Below are 17,584 nucleotides of genomic sequence, written 5' to 3'. Positions count from 1 at the left end.
ACTAAGCATTTTAGCATATTTCATGGCATTTAGAAAAGCAAATATTTGTATAAAACTTTCTTCTTTCAGTACACCTGTGACATTATTTTCTTCCTGTGGGGTGAAATGCTTGAGAAAATTAGATTGGACAATAATATAGTTTTCTTATTACTATCAAACAAAATTTCAAATTTAGTGATGAGCAGATTATCACATTTCTATTATTAATGATTGACCACATTCCAAATAAAATTAAAACTTGGGAAACTATTATAGAAAATATGTACATGAAGAAATGTTGAAATAAATGTATCGCTTCTATCCCCAAGAATGTTGCTGCTGTCACATTGAAAGTATTGCTTGTCAACAATACTGATTGGTCTTTTCAGGAAAGTGCCCCAGTGGTATTACCTGTCAAAATATATTGCTTATTTCACTGTAGGACAACTTTAAAATATCTTTACTGTATCGAACTTACTCTGTATAATATTTAAATTAAGAAATTAAAATGACAAACATAATTTATATAGCCTTGAAATGTCATGTTTTTAAGCATGTTCTCGAGTTAAAAGTGATTTTCTTACATAGCTGCTGTGATTTGTTATGGTTTATGTCCTGCAAGTTTGGTCTTCAGTAAGATACTTGAAAAGTGGGAGAATTTTGAAGCAGTAGGACCTAATGCATATTAATTAAATTGTTCTGGCACCACACTTGGAATCAATGCTGGTCTCAAAGTGAATTCATTTTCCTAAGAGCGAGCTGAATTAAAATAAAGCCACTATGTATGCTTGGACAATTATCTGAAGGTGTAGTTCTTCACTCATGCAGCTATGGGTGTGGGTGGGGCTTGTTTGTGAGAGCTCCTGAGGAATCACATAATATGTGCTCACAAAAAGGGACCTAGCATGACCTCAGTCTGGAAGACCCAACAAGCAGCTGAAAGAGTCAGATGCAGATATTTGCACCCAACCAATGGACAGAAGCAGACGACCCCTGTGGTTGAATTAGGGAAAGGTTGAAAGAAGCTGAGGAGAATTGTGACCCTGTAGGAGGACCAGCAGTCTCAATTAATCTGAACCCCCGAGATCTCTCAAACATCAGACCACCAAACAGGCAACACACACCCCCAACACACATACAGTAAAGGACTGATGGGTCTGTGTTCAGTAAGAGAAGATGTTCCTAACCCTCAAGAGACTGGAGGCCCCAGGGAGTTTAGAGGTCAGGTAGGGTGGGGAGTAGGGACATCCACGTGGGAGACAGGGGTATGGGGAGAAAGTATGGGATGTGGAACAGTCAGAGGGTAAATAGCGGGAATAAAATATGGAGTATAAGAAATACATTAATAAATTAATGAAAAAAATAATGAAGAAGAGAAGACATTTTTGTAAAAGTACTGTCTTAGTTCTTTTGATATAGTAACATGAAGGGTTTTGAATATAACAGATGATACTCAAAACAATTATTCATGTCATTCAGGTACTTAGGGAAGCAAAGAATGAAAAATTAAAATATAAGTAATATGTTCATTTTGAGCTAAAATAGTATTATATGTGCATATGAGGAAGAATTAATATGTTCTTATGTCTAATACAAATGTATTTATAAAACGTATATATTAACATATATTGTTATCTGCATAAACTATCGTTAGAATCTCTGCTATAAGAATGAAAAACAAGGCAAATACTGCTTGCTGAAATTTGTGATGGGGAAACTCATAAACAAGCAAATTGTAAGAAGCAGAAAAAAGTATTTAGTATTATTATTGTCATTTTAAAACTAAATTTTTATTTATTAAAGATTGACTTATTTATCTTATGTGTATAGTTGTTTGTTTACATCTATGTTTGTGCCTCATGTTCATGCATAGAAGTCAGAGGAGGGCATTTATATCCTGTGGAACTGGAGTCACAAATTGTTGTTCACCAACATGTAAATGCTGAGAATTGAACTATGATTTGGTTATGGTTTGTGATCTGCAAGTTTGGTCCTCAGAAAGATAGTTTGAATTGGAAGAACATCGGGACAGTAGGACCTAATGAACATTAAGTAAATTACTCTTAACTATAAGAGATCTCTGTAGCCCATTTTATTTACCTATATGTAGGTTTTATCACATGTGTGCAGTGCCTATTCAGGCAAAAAGAGAGTGTCAGAATCTCTGGAGCTGGAATTACAGATAGTTTTGAGTCAGCAAATGTTATGTTCTGTCAGAGTTATGATCCTAGAATGTAAATCTGGCACTCTCCAAGAACAGCAAACACTCATTAACTGCTGAGACATTCTCTAACACTTGTATTATAAGATGTTAAGACGTGAATTTTCTTTTACAAATATACTCATGTTAACTAAAAGAAAACAAGCTTGAAATATTTCTTTAAAAACAAAAGATTGAAATCTACTTGCTTAGAAAAATGTATGCAAAATACAAATGTGTGGCTTCCATCATCAAAGTGCTGTAAAATAATAAATGAATATATATGCACATATATGCATATATGTATATATATATATATATGTGTGTGTGTGTGTGTGTGTTATGAGAGGTTTACCCACCCTAAGTGTGAGAGATCTGGCTGAAACTTACTCCATTTTATAAATTGGGCTAGTTTTCAATTTTCCAAAGAAGCAGGTAAGGCTTTTTGGGAAAAAAACACAGACAACGGGACATTAATTAACAATGGCCCTGATATCTAGCCAAGAGGCTTAGACAACTCAAGGACTAAGACAGTTCCTGGAATTTCTCTAAGGCCTGACCAAAAAAAAAAAAAAAAACAAAAAATGGTAAAACTAACAATATAGCAACCAATTAGAAATGTACTAATGTAACTGCTGCTTACCTAGCCAGTCATATTAAAAAATGACTTAGCCATCCTTAAATTTCCCTAGTTGTGCTTAAAAGGAGCCTGGGAGATTATCTGGGGTAACTGTTTTGTATGGATGTCTGAATACAGCATGCTGGTTGTTTTCTTCAGAATAAACATACTTTGCTTTTGCATACCATTTTAGTCTGGTTTCTTCCTTCATCAACTCTCGGGTCCTTACACTTGGTGAATTGGTCGGAAATGCTGGGGTCCTGCAGAAATTATGGTAGAGTATTTTCAGGGAGCAATTGGCTCTCTGCTGGTTGGCAAGTTGGGGTATGTTGTCTCACCCCATTCTTTGATTTGTATGTTGTCCTTGGCACAACCTGGAGGCTAATGGAGGTGGGATGGAAATGCCAACAACTCCCCGATGATGACAGGGGATTAGAGGAGGGATAGGGCATAGGGGGGTTACCAGGACACTCCAGACACCTTCTGCTAGAGTTGGAAAGCTCTAGTCTGACTCAGAGTTTGGTGGATACTGACTGATCATTCCCATCAAGTAGAACCTATTTATAGGATAGGTGACTATCAGGATCATTTCCATTTCTTTTTATATCCCCATAGGGATATTTATGTTTGTCTGTTTGTATATTGCTTGTCCTATTTTATTTTTATAAAGGCACCATGAGACAGGTGACAAGCTCAACCTCACTGGACCTAGCATGGTCACACTTCAAGGACTTCAAAAGGTGATAGAAGAATCTAGGTTTAATTGTACAATCAGGAAAACTAACTATATTTTCCTGAAATGAATGGCCAACTTTTAATGTACTATGGCCAGAAGGGAACACCTTCCACCTCCACATCACCACTTGTTTAAAAGTATCCAGTATGGAAGCCCTGAGCACCCAGACCAGGTTACATACATCATGGTTTGTCAGTATCTGATAGAAATTGCCCACACCCCACCATCTTCTTTCTTAGCTGAGACTTCTTGCCCCCAACTCTAGCAGTATTTCAGGTTAAAGAAACAGAACCACTGAAGGAATGTAAGCCAGAGGTTTTACTTCCCTCTCCTTCATAGAAGGACCTCTGTCTACGTCCTTATTACCCTGTCCCATTGTATTCCCCTCCCAGACAACTTACCAATGCAGATCTGAGTCCTCGGGATACAGGAAGGATTATTTCAAGCCCTTCCCACACCCTGGCTGAACATGGAGATAGATAGGCATATTTCACCACAATAGAGCTATGCCTGCAGGACTCCTTGATGAACAGGACAAATAATACAGGACCTTCATCCCCTTTAATACCAGAGATGAATACAACTGGAAAATTCAGAATCCTAGATTCTCAGAGAAACCCTGTTAGATCTATTAGACTCTGCAATGAATACTCAACAACCTACATGGGATTGTGAACAGCTTTTGCAGGTGATCTTTTTTTTTATTTTTTATTTTTTTATTTTTTGCAGGTGCTCTTAATGACTGAAGAATGGGAATTGGTGATGGCTGCAGCAAGAAAATTGATTCCAGAAGCAAATGTCCAGCCCACAATTCAAGCTGGCATCAATATAGCTCTTCCTGTAACCTGCATATATAGGAATCCCAACTGTGATGCCACTGAGGAGAGGCTGAAAGCCAACAGTCAGATTCAAATGAGGGGTCCACTGGAGGACTCCTGGAGGCTCACACATTTCTCTAAGGTAGGACAGGTTATACAAGGTAAGGAAGAGAGTCTAGGGGTGAAATGGAAGGCAATACTTCACCTACACACCTCTTGATCTGAAGGCAAGACAAAGCCAGTCTGCTGTGAATCTATCCCTTGTCAACCAGGCAGTACCAGGCATCCATGGAAATTTCAGCAGCTGGAAGGATTAGAAAGTAAACAAATGGCTCAATTTATTGCAATAGCCGAAAAGTTCTACAAAACTAGGGAGGCTCTAGAGGACATGCAGACAAGAGGAATTGCAAATGTGTTATAGCAACCACAAGAAAAGAGAGGACAGATACTTGAGAGCTGAAGAATATAACATATGGAAGAGGTGGGAGGAAGCAGGCCCTCCCAAGAAAGGAGAAATGATATTATCTTCATAATGACCAGTGTGGCTATTGTAAGGAAATGAAACATTGGAAGAACAAATGTCCCAAAAGACTAAAATGGAAAGAGCCTAAACTTCTGGAAATAGAAGAAGTAAGTAATCGAGGGCATCAGGGCTCAACTCCTGTTCTCGAGTCCTGGGTAAGCCTAAAGGTGGAGGGCAAGCCAAAAGACTTCCTTAGTTTGGTGAGTATACACAGTATTGCCAAGCCTGCATCCCCCTCAATTCTCAGATCTGCTTTGTATTCTATAATGCCAGAATCTGAAATTAATATTAGTATCATAATGTAATATGAATTTCAACACACACACACACGCGCACGTGCGCGCGTGTGTGTGTGTGTGTGTTGAAATTTAAAGTCTATGGACATACATATATATATATATATATATATATATATATATATATATATATATATATTTAGCTTTAAAATTTTCAGTACCTAAAAGTTCTGTCTTGTAACTGTGGATTCTCGTAAAATTAACAAACAAATAAATGAATAAAAAACTTCAATACATTCTTCTTCCAAGGAAGAAGAACAATGTCACAGTTACAATCAAGTCAAAATAAAACAGTGTAAATAATGTCAGACATCTGAGAATGAAAATATTTTGGTGCCCAAAGGGCTTGAACAACTCTGTTTCTGTGGCTCATACATCCAGAGCACACATAGTTTATCTTAGGCTCAGACTGGTTCAATAACATTGTTGTTGCTGTTCTTGACAGTCAACACATGGTCCTGGTATCTCCAGTATGCTGGGATCTCTCCATTGTAATTGAGAGTGAACATTAACCAATGGCTTCTTTGGCCTCTCAGAAAATCCATCCTTACCAAACATTTTCAAGCCTTACTCATTTTTTCACAACTAAGTCATTCCTTCAAAACATGCTTTTACAAATCACCAAGTTTGGCTCTCAGTTTCAGTAGCAGCCTTGGCGTTCTGTATCACAGCTTCCATGTGCTGATCCTGAGGAAACACTCCCAGAAAATTTTGTCTCTATAATACTGGTTCTTTCTTATTCATATCTGATTTCTCAGTCCCAGCAACCAGTATCGATGATGCCATTTAAACAAAGTTGGTTTTATTTGTTTGTTTCCTGTGATTCTGGTGTCTTTATCAGAGCTGATGCTTCTGCAAAGCCTGATTAAGAACTAATGATTCAAAAACATTACACAAATGGCCATAGTACAATTTTTGTCTGCCTGTGAAATTTTGCAAGCAGGTTTACCTTCCTTGTGAAATTTTCACAAGCCATGTCTCTGTAATTTGCATTGCTCTCAGCATTCCTTCATTGAGTGTATTTATTTGTGGCCCCCAGAATGTTTCTGTTTCTTAGTATAACCCTGATGTTTCTCTTAAGTACTGAACCCTGAAAACAATAAAGGTAGCATTATAGGTACGAAGTAGATTGAATGTATGTATTTAGGATTATGTGTGTGTGAGGTGTGTGTGTGTGTGTGTATTTGCATATGTTGAAATTCATATTACATTATGATATTAATATTAATTTCAGATTCTGGCATTATAGAAGACAAAGAAGATCTGAGAATTGAGGGGGATGCAGGCTTGGCAATACTATGTACACTCATCAAACTAAGGAAGTCTTTTGGCTTCCCTCCATCTTTAGGCTTACCCAGGACTCAAGAACAGGAGTTGAGCCCTGATGCCCTCGGTTACTTACTTCTTCTATTTCCAGAACTTTAGGCTCTTTCAATTTTAGTCGTTTCTTTATAAAAAGTACTCAGAACTTCCTAAGTTATTTAATAATATGACATGTAAAAAATGTTGAATAGTAAATTCTTTCTTTTTAGATATGTGTTTCTTAACTGATGGAAACAAAGGAATTCAGGCACTATTTTTTCAAACATATGCTAATATCTACTCTGCTGTAGAGTCTTATAAAAATAATGTAAATGAATAAATGTTTTGATGAATCAGAAAATATACTAATTTACACAATTGTATTTTTGAGAAATATTCTACTTAAATATTACCATAATTTTTATGACTTCTAAATCAAGAGGGATATAAGCATGGGCTCTTTAGAAAAAACATTGTAAAAAATGTTTTATATTCTAAGGGAGATTCTCAATTCTATCACACAGCAAGATATAAATTAAAGTGCATAAAGGTTAGTGTTCCATTATACCAAACTCTCAGTTATGTACATATATATGAAAAGACAGAAACTTACTTTGAAGTTTTCAAAAAATCAGACTACATTATATTTTCACAAATATCCATCCAATTCACTATTTCACAGTTAGGGATAAAATATGCAAAATATTTATTCATACATCATGATTAATATATGCTATTCTGCCTTAGTTTTCTGTTTAAGCCATTTTAACCAAAGCTTTGGAAGAACATGAAAGGGATTATGTAAAACCAAACAAAAACAGAATAAAATGAATGAAATATGAATATAAATGTCTGATATGCCATGTGAGTTTTTTCCTAAGGAACTCGTCTTTCAACTTTGTTTATCTCAATTTCTTTATACTTAGGTTTTAGGCTTTGGTTGTATCTTTTGTGGTTCATATCTTGAGAACAAAGTACATTCTGTATAGATGCAATTATTTTTAAAAATCTTGTTAGGGAATGTAAGTATTTGAGTAGCCTGCATCATCAAAGCAAAGCCTATGAGACATTCTCCTATGCTTATCTGTCACTATTTCATTTTCAACTCTCTCTCTCTCTCTCTCTCTCTCTCTCTCTCTCTCTCAAAGAAGCTACCTCTTACTGTAGAGTTTATAAATATCACATGTTTATTATGTAGATTATGTGACACAAATTAGGCTAAGTAAATTTGAGAAAAATTTTCTGGGGTAAAATATTTTAAGAAATATTTTACTCTAAAACAAAAGGACTTATTTAATCTAAACATGTTGTTTACTTCTTTGGGTCTTAGCATTTTAAAATGCAATGATTGTAGCTCAAACAAATAGTCATCATGGAAACATGAGATCATAACTAACACCATTGCAAAGAAACTAGACTAGGAGCATGAGATGGTCAAGCTTTGGAATTATCAATCCATAATATGAAACATTTATAACATTTGTAATATCAGGTAGTTAGAAATATCAGACATTCATATAATCTTCTGTTATTTGTAGATGCTTATGGTTAAAATAGCTACAGTTAATTAGTATAAGAAATCAATAAGGAAGAGACAGAGTCTGCATTATTAAGCAACTGAAAACTGAATCAGACTGAATAAAAATTGGAGGAAAAGCCTAACAACCGTTAGGTAAAGGGACGACCCATTTTCAGATTTTCAGCTTTGATTAGGGTAGAATACAGATCCTGTTGACAAACAATCAGGTTGTACACTGAATCTGTCTTAGAAATATTTAACTTATATTTAGGATAGGTATAATAATATATAATGTCATAAGTTAAAAATTACAATGCAAACTTATATAAGTCAAGTCTAGAAATACAATATAATATAGAGTAACTTTGCTTATTCTCTGTATTATATATTTAACTGAAACCAGAGGCTTATAATATCGTATTCCATATTGTTATTCTGGGGAAAGATAAAATCCAAACTTCAAAATATCATTCCTACTGGATGTACATAATACTCACACCATTTTAATGTTGAAAACTAAATTAATGTCTGTCCCAATATCAGGCATTCTTAAAACAGTGAGAACCATCAAACAGTAACTTCTTCTGAGACATTATATCACTATATTAACAACATAACTGTATAATTGCTGTTAGTATCATTAATAACATCATATTTCAGACTTTACTTTTTTTTCTAGTAAAATATAAAGATCCTGTAGAAACAGCAATGGGGAAAGTAGAAGTAATTTATATTTTTACAGTACAACCATAGAAAATATTATACACAGATACATAAACATAAAATTTTACACTGAAGTATGTTTTACCTGTCAGCTAATTTTCTACAGTGTACCACCTTTAGCTTTCAACAAACACAATGTGTAATAATAAAAGACAAAAAACAGGCCAAAGAATGAAGATTTCACCAACCAGAATAATATACAAATTGAGCAGACATTTATTATTGGAAAATTAAAATGACTACCTTTACTTAGCATAGCATCTTCCATGTTTATAAACAACAGTGAAAGGAACCCCAAAGAAACAAATGCAAAATAGTCTTACCTATATGTAAAATTTAAAATGTGGAACTTCTTACGTATGGTCCCCATACAAACTTCATTAGTTACACATATGTAAAACTGTTGAAAATTTAAAATTGAATAAAATAAGCTCTATCAATATGCCACGAATTTTAATTTTAAAAGTGGAATGTATATAAGAACAGCATAAATAGTTACATGAAAATTCTGAAGAAAATTAAAAATGAAATATTAGAAATAAAACCTGTGGAAATATTAAAGAATTCATGTAATAAATTTTTAGACATCTAGACAATAGGGAAATTCTCTCATATATTTCTTCTACTTCCCATAATATGGAAACCATATATGAAAAATGATACAAAGTCAAAAGATTAAGTTGTAGAATATTTTTTGAATATCAAGTTCCTGAATTAAAGAGCCAGAAATACTCACACAAACAAATAAAAGAAAAAACAAAAGGAGAAACAAAGAAGTAAGGAAAATGTTAAAACATGAATATATATTTTATTTTTATTTATTTTAGTTTATCTTGTTTATTGATTCTTCTCTTATACAATACATCCCAAACACAACCTTCCCTCTGTTCCCTCCTCAGAATCTCCCCACCATCTTCCTTCTCTCTTAGATTCACTGTTCCTCAGACTTCCTTCAGAAAAGAACAGGCCTCCTGGGGATATCAAAAACTTGTCATAACAAGATGCAATTAAGACGAGGCATATTCCCTCATATCAGATGGGATGATGGGATGATGGGATGATGGGATGATGGGATGAGACAACCCAGTAGGAGAAAAGAGTGTCCAGTAACAGGAAAAGGAGTCATAAGTACTCCCACTCCCATTGTTAGGACTCCAACGAAAAATAAGATAAAAAAACCACAACATGTATGCATAATATATACCTTAAGTAATTGGAACTATCTCTAAATTATTTTTCAAAATTAGTATAATTTATATGCAAAAAGAGTAAGCAAAACTGAACCTTATAAAATCTTAAAACAGGAAAAGACAGTAAAAGTTACAAATATAATTAGTATCTTTAGCTATGTCAGTAACCATTTGAAATATGAATATTTAAGTACATGAAAGACAACATCAAAATAGATACTAAAAGAAAGACATTTTGTTATCAAGAATCTCACTTGAAGTATGAAGTGATCTATGAGATTAAAAGTAAAGAGATAGGCTAGTGAAATGATTCAGTCAGTAAATTGCTTCATTTACACACATGAAGACATGAGTTTAATATGCAGGTAGAAAAATCCTCAGTTAGGAAGATGAAGCATACACACATTTAATGAAAGTGCTACAGAGGCAGAGACAGGCATATCCCTGAGTTTCTCTGTTAAAACATTTTTGTACTTGGGTAGTTTGATACCAGTGAAATATCTGATTTTAAATGTGTATAGTTGCCAAGGAAAGAAACTTGACATCAAATTCTGGTTTCTACACAAAATCTAACACACATATATGCATGCTCCCCACATCCAATGCAGCTCCTGAATGTCTATATCTTTGCACACAGATATACATACATGTATACATACATAAATACATACATACCTATATACATATATACATACATATATAATACTTGTGTATACACCTCAGCAATGAAAGGAAGGCTGGCTATTTATATTTATTTTAAACATAGATTACTGCATAATGGTTAAAATAATTAAGAACAAATAGAAGAAACACAAAATTATTGAAAAGTCAGTTCTTTAGGAAGACATAATAAATTTTGATATACAAGTGCCTAACAATACAATGCCAAGGGAATACAAAACTAAGAGGAGGTAAAGGCTGATAGAAGTACAAAAACCTACAAAAAGTTTTGCGTCTGTTATTGAAAGTTCAAAAACACAGAAAACCAGTAAATGTACAGTTGGACCGAGTGGCATAAGCAATTAACTAGATCTAGTTGGCATTTGCAGAACACCCTAGCCAACAGAAGTCTAATTACTTCTTTTACCTCACTTGGAACATTAACTGAGATAAATGATATTCTGGATGGTTAAATATACCTTAGGGAATCTTAAAGCAAGTGAATCACATTCTGTGCATTCTTAGATATTAATGGAACATATGTAAACAAGAAATTAATAACAGAAAATACTTTGAAGTTTATCAAAACATTATGATGCTAGCAACATTATTTGCAACAGCCAGTAGATGGAAACAACCCAGATGTCCTACAAATGAAGAATGGATACAGAATATGTGATTCATTTATACAATGTAGTACTATTCAGCTATTAAGAACAAGGACATCATGAGATTTGCAAACAAATAGATGGGACTAGAAATTAGCATCCTGAGTGAGGTATCTCAGATGCCAAAAAGACATGCATGGTATATATTCACCAATAAGTGGACATTAGCCAAAAAAATATAATATACCCAGGATACAATTCACAGAACTCAAGAATGCTAACAAGCAGAAGGGCCCAAGTGAGGATGCCTCAAGCCCACCTGGGAGGGAGAAGAAGAGACAGAGGTAGGTTGGAACCTAGGTAGGAAAGGGGAGGGAAAAGTGGACAACACGATCAGGCATTGGAAGGGAGAGACAAAAGAAAAGCACTGAGCACCAAGAGAATGAATGGAAATATGCAACCTCAGGAGGTGGAAGGTTTGGAGACCCTCTAGAAAGTACCACAGACTTTGGAGGTGAGAGACTCTCAAGACTCAAAGGAAGGGGGCCTTAGATGAAATGCCCAACAGTGGGGAGAGGGAAATCGAAGAGTCTACCTCCAGTGGATAGACAGGGCATTAAGTGGAGGGTTGCCACCCCACAGTCAAAAATTCTGACCAAGAATTGTTTCTGTCTAAATGAACTGCCGGAATGAATATGGAGAAGATACTGAGGGAGACTGAGAAGACTGAAGAGACTGGAGGTCCCATGGATAGCCCAAATTGGGATCCAGCTCAAAGGGAGGCTCCAAGGTTTGGTACTATTACTGATGCTATGATGTGCTTACAGACAGGAACCTAGCATGGCTGGCTTTCAAGAGGCTCAACAAACAGCTGACTGAGACAGATGCAGATACTTACACCCAACCAATAGACTGAAGTCTGGGAACTCTGTGGCTGAATTAGGGAAAGGTTGAAACAAGCTAAGGAAGAGGACAACCCCAGAGGAAAACAGTCTTAACTAACTCAGAATCTTGAGATCTCTCAAACATTGAGCCAACAACCAGGCAGCATACACTAGCTGGTCTGAGTCCCCCTTCACATATATAGCAGAGGACTGTCTGGTCTAACCTCAGTGGGAGAAGACATGCCTAACCCTTGAAAGACTTGAGGCTTTAAGGAGTAAAGGGACCTGGTAGGAGATCTTCTTGTAAATAGCACTCAGGAGGAATAGGATGAGGAACTCCGAGAGGGATAATTGTGAGGGGGGCAACAGATGGACTGTAAAAAAATAAAAGTAATTTTAAAAGTTATATATTATATTCTGTACTTTCAAAAGTCAAATCCAGTGGAGGGGATGGATCCCATGGTGGAGCAATCTCTGGGTAGTCTTTTTGTTTAGCCTCTGCTACATTTTTTTTTTTTGTCCATGTGTTTCCTTTAGACAGGAACTATTCTGGTTTAATGATTGTGAGATGGTTGAGTAACTATCTACTGGAGGTGATCTCTTCACGTTCCATTTCCCTGCTGTTGGGTATTTTGGATAGTGTCATCCATATTGCATCCTGGGAGCCTGTTGCATTCCTGGAGTCTGGGAATTTTAGTGGTTTCCCCCATTCCCCACCCTCCTCTGGTACATACTTTTATTCATTCTGCAGGCCCACCAAACTTCTCTCCCTGGAACTATTGCAGATGACAAATAGTGCTTTTAGAAAAAAGCCTAGTATTGCTCACCTCTGAGAGGCTCTGCCAGCACCTTAGATAGGTGCATGTGCTAATAGCCAACCATTGGACTGAGCCCGGGTACCCCAATGGAAGAGGTAGGGGAAGGATTGCAGGAGTTGAAGGGGATTGCAAACCCATTGGAAGGAAAACGATGTCAACTAACCAGATCTCTCAGAGCTCCCAGGGGCAAAACCACCAACCAAAGAGTATACACGGATGGGTTCATGGCTACCAATACATATGTAGCAGAGAATTTCCTTATGTGGCATCAATGAGAGGTGATGCTCTTGGTCCTGTGGAGGTGTGAGGTGAGAATGGATGGTTGAGTTTGTGAGTACCCTCTTAGAGGCAAAGGGTAGGGGGAATGAGGTAGGGGGTTGCAGAGGGGAGACTGGAAAGGTGGACAACATTTAAAATGTAAATAATTAAAATAATTAATTAAAACCGAAAAGTAAAAGTTGATTCATTTTATTTAAGTCAGGCCAGCATGAACTCCAGCAGTTCCTCTGGATCTTGCACTTAATCAACTGGAACCACTTATGAATGGATATTAATCCTACAGTACAGGACACCCATCTATATTCCACAGGTGCAAAGAAACTAAATAACAGGCAGGCCGCAAGGGAGGATGCTTAAATCTCACTCAGAATGGGAAATAAAACTCAACAGAGTTGATTGGAAGTAGAGGACTGGGTGGTAGAAGGGATGGGGAGAGTGAACTGAAATCCGTGTGTGTGTGTGTGTGTGTGTGTGTGTGTGTGTAAATATCACTAGTACATGCCACAGATCTAGGGTGGGAGAGGTTCAAGGGAGTCAATGAGAGTGATTGTAACTGAGACTCACAGCAGTGGGCAATATGGGACCTGAAGCAGCCATCCCTAGTAGCAAGGCAGGGCTTCCAGTGGAGGGATAAGAACATCCACCCACCTGTTCTGCCAACAAGAAGTACAGTGACAAAGATGGAACAGATATTGAGGGAGTGGGTAAACAATGACTGGCTCAAACTGAGACACATCACATATGTAAAAACCAATCCCCAACACTATTAATGGTATTCTCTTGTGATTGTAGACAGGAGCCTTGCATAATTGTTATCGGAGGGGCTTCACTTTGTAGTTGACTGAAACAGTTACAGAGACCCACAGCCAAACATGGGATGGAGCTCAGAGTGTCCTGTGGAAGAGCTTCAGGAGGGATTGAGGAACCTGGAAAGGATAGGGATTCCACAAGAAGATCAATAGAGCCAACTAACCTGGACCTTTGGGGGATCTCAGATAATGAACTAGAACTAAGGAACATAAAAGGGCTGAACCTAAGCTCCCTGTATATATGTAGTAGGTGTGCAGATTGGTCCTCATGTGGGTCCCCCAACAATTGGAGAAGGAGTTTACCCTGACCTTGTTGCTTGCCTGTATATCCTGTTAGCATAACTGGGATGCCTTGTTTGGCTTCATTGGGAGATGATTTCCTTAGCCCTCTAATGACTTGATGTACCAGGGTGGGTTGGTACCCAGATGGGACCTCTCTCTTCTCAGAGGAGAAGGGGAAGGAGACAGGGCCTGTGTGAGGGGGTACTAGGAAGAGATAGGGCTGTGATTGGAATCTAAAGGGGATAAATGAATAAATTAAAGGGCAAACTTACACTCAATTTGCCTTGCCCATATGCTCAATGGTTGTCTAACTCAGGGTTTATATTCCTCCACAAACATCACAACCAAGAAGCAAGTTAGGGAGGAAAGGGCTTATTCAGCTTACACTTTCCACAATGGTGTTGATCCCCACAGGAATTCAGTACTAGAACTCAAGCGGTCAGGAAGCAGGAGATGGTGCAGAGGCCATGGAGGGATGTTTCTTACTGGCTTGCTTCCCCTGGCTTGTTCAGTTTGCTTTCTTATAAAACCCATGAATACTAACCCAGGGATGGCAGCCCCCACAGTGGGCCCTTCCCCATTGATCTTCAACTGAGAAAATGCCCCACAGATGGATCTAATGAAGGCACTTACCCAACTGAAGCTCCTTTCTCTGTGATAAATCCAGCTTGTGTCAAGTTGATATGCAAAACCAGCTAGTACATTGGTGCATGGTCAAACTCTCAGTGACCAGCCCCATAAAGAATGTTGAGTCATTGCCCACCACCATCCTGAATACATCAACAGTGAAGAGCTTCATTTCAGCATTTGCCCCCACAATTCCTAAGAACTCTCTTTAGTACCTACCTTTTAGACTATTTTTTGGTGGGGTATGCGGTCAGAGTTTAACACAGAAGCCGTCAATGTCTCTTATTCTCTGTTATGAGTATGCAGTCATTGATACCATGGGGAGTGGGGGCCAGAAAATGGGAAATCATTTGAAATGTAAATAAAAAATATATTGAATAAAACAAATTCTTCATAAGAACCGCAACTATTTTGAGAATTTTGTTCTTTGTTTATAGCAATGCCACTAGCATGGTAAGTAAATTGTAGCCTCTTGCAGTTCTCATTAAAAAGGCTTGCCTTTGGACAAGTATCCATTGATGTGTACAATACCAGCTATATATAAATAAATCTGTGTATATATATATATAGACCCCAAATAACTCTCAGCCTCTTAAATGTCTTAGGTAGCATTTTGCATATTTTGCACATTCTCTTTCTGTTTACCACTCTGTCAGTTACTGGTAGGTAATGGGTCTGATACAAAGGTAGTGAGCTTCATATTTCAAAAGATTATAAAATTACTTTATCAGTATCTCAGTATGCTCATTTTGATTTACATCTCATCTTTTAAAATATATGCACACACATACGTGCTCAGAGGATTCAAATATTACCTAATATAATTTCAAGAATTGACTCTTTTCTGCCTGGAATTAATCATAGAATTTCTTTAACATTTTGACTTCTATAGAAAACAATATTTTCAAAAACCAATAACTACATATTTTAAAAGCATTTTGAAGATAAATATAGTGTAAGCAAGTTGTTTTGTGTTTTTATTGTTATTCGCTTTTTCATTTAGTCAGAGACTTAAAGAGATTTTATAATAGATAGTTTGGGATACTTTTTCAAGTAACATACTTTTCTGAATGTATTTTAAATGTCTAGCCACACAACATGTTTTTTGTTCCGGTCATTCTTCAGGACAAAAATTTGAATGTACATAAAATATGATTTTTTCCTCTTCACTGTAATTAATTTATACTTTCATTGATGATATCCCATCAGGTAAAAGAAGAAATTTAATTGTGACTTTTGCAATATTTGGTTCAATATAACCCTAGACTACAAAAATATCTAAGCTTATCAAATATATGAGGTTAGAGTAGTTTTAGATCACATAAAACATCATTAGTTTAATAATGATAGGGAAAGAATAAAAAGTATTGTGTTACTGTTAAAGTTATACACAATAATTATAATTATATTGATTTTTATGATGATGAAAACTGATTAGCTTTATTTTTAAATTTCTTTATTGGTTATTTTATTGTTTTACATTTCAAATGTTAATGCACTACCTGCTTTCCCCTCAACAATCTCCCTATCCCATCCACCCTACTTCTCATAGGCTGATCCCACAGACCTACACCCACCTCACTGCCCTGGCATTCCCCTATGCTATGGCATTGATCCTTCATGGAACCAAAGGCAACCCCTCCTGTTGATGCCAGATAATGCAATTCTATGCTACATATGCAGCTGAGCCATGGGTCCCTCCATGTGTACATTTTGATTGGTGATTTAATCCTTGGGAACTCTGGGGGGCTCTGGTTGGTTGATATTGCTGTTCTTCCTATGGGGTTGTAAACTGCTTCAGCACTTTCAGTTCTTCTTCTAACTCCTCCATTTGGCTCCCCATGCTGAGTCCAATGGTTGGCTGTGAGCATCTACATCTGTGTTGGTCAGAATCTGGCTGATCCTCTCAGGAAACAGCAGCTTCAGGCTCCTGTCAGCAAGTATTTCTTGGCATCAGCAATAGAGTCTAGGTTTGGTGTCCGCATACAGAATGGTTCCCCAAGTGGGGAATCCTCAGGATGGTTTTTCCTTCAGTCTCTGATCCACTCCTTTTTCCTGTATCTCTTTTAGACAGGAGCAATTCTGTGTTAATATTTTTGAGATGGATGGGTGGACCATCCCTCAACTGGGGGTGATGCCTAACCTCTGGATATTGTCTCTACAGGTTCTCATTCTCCTTTGTTGGGTATTTCAGCTAATAGCATCCTTGTTGGTGATTTAATGGTGGGAGACTCTTGCTTCCCTGACATCTGGGACTTTCTAGTAGCTACTCCCAGTTCCTGATAGCCCACTGCTACATACCTCTGTTCAGTTTCCTGACTGTCTATACCTCCCTCATCTCCTCCCACACCTGGTCCAGCTCCCTTTTTTCCATTTCCCTCCTCTCTCCCTCCCATGTCCCTTGCTCACTCTACCTCCTGGTGATTATTTTCTTCCATATTCTCAGTAGGACTGAAGCATTTATACTTTGGTTTTCCTTCTTCTTCAACTTTATATGGTCTGTGAGTTATATCCTGGGTATTCCAAGCTTTTTGCTTAATACCCACTTATCTGTGAGTACACATCATGTGTGGCTATTCTTTATTGTCAACTTGACTATAACGGGACTTCACTACAATACAGAATTGGAAATCTCAAGTATTATCTACATCTTGAGGCTGGGAGATAGAAATTTCTGAGTGGATCTTGACATGGAGATCTTTAAGCATAGTG

Source organism: Apodemus sylvaticus, chromosome X, assembly GCF_947179515.1.
Source record: "Apodemus sylvaticus chromosome X, mApoSyl1.1, whole genome shotgun sequence".
Lineage (NCBI taxonomy): Eukaryota > Metazoa > Chordata > Mammalia > Rodentia > Muridae > Apodemus > Apodemus sylvaticus.
The sequence above is the reverse complement of the archived record's forward strand: the minus strand, read 5'-3'. Positions refer to the sequence as shown.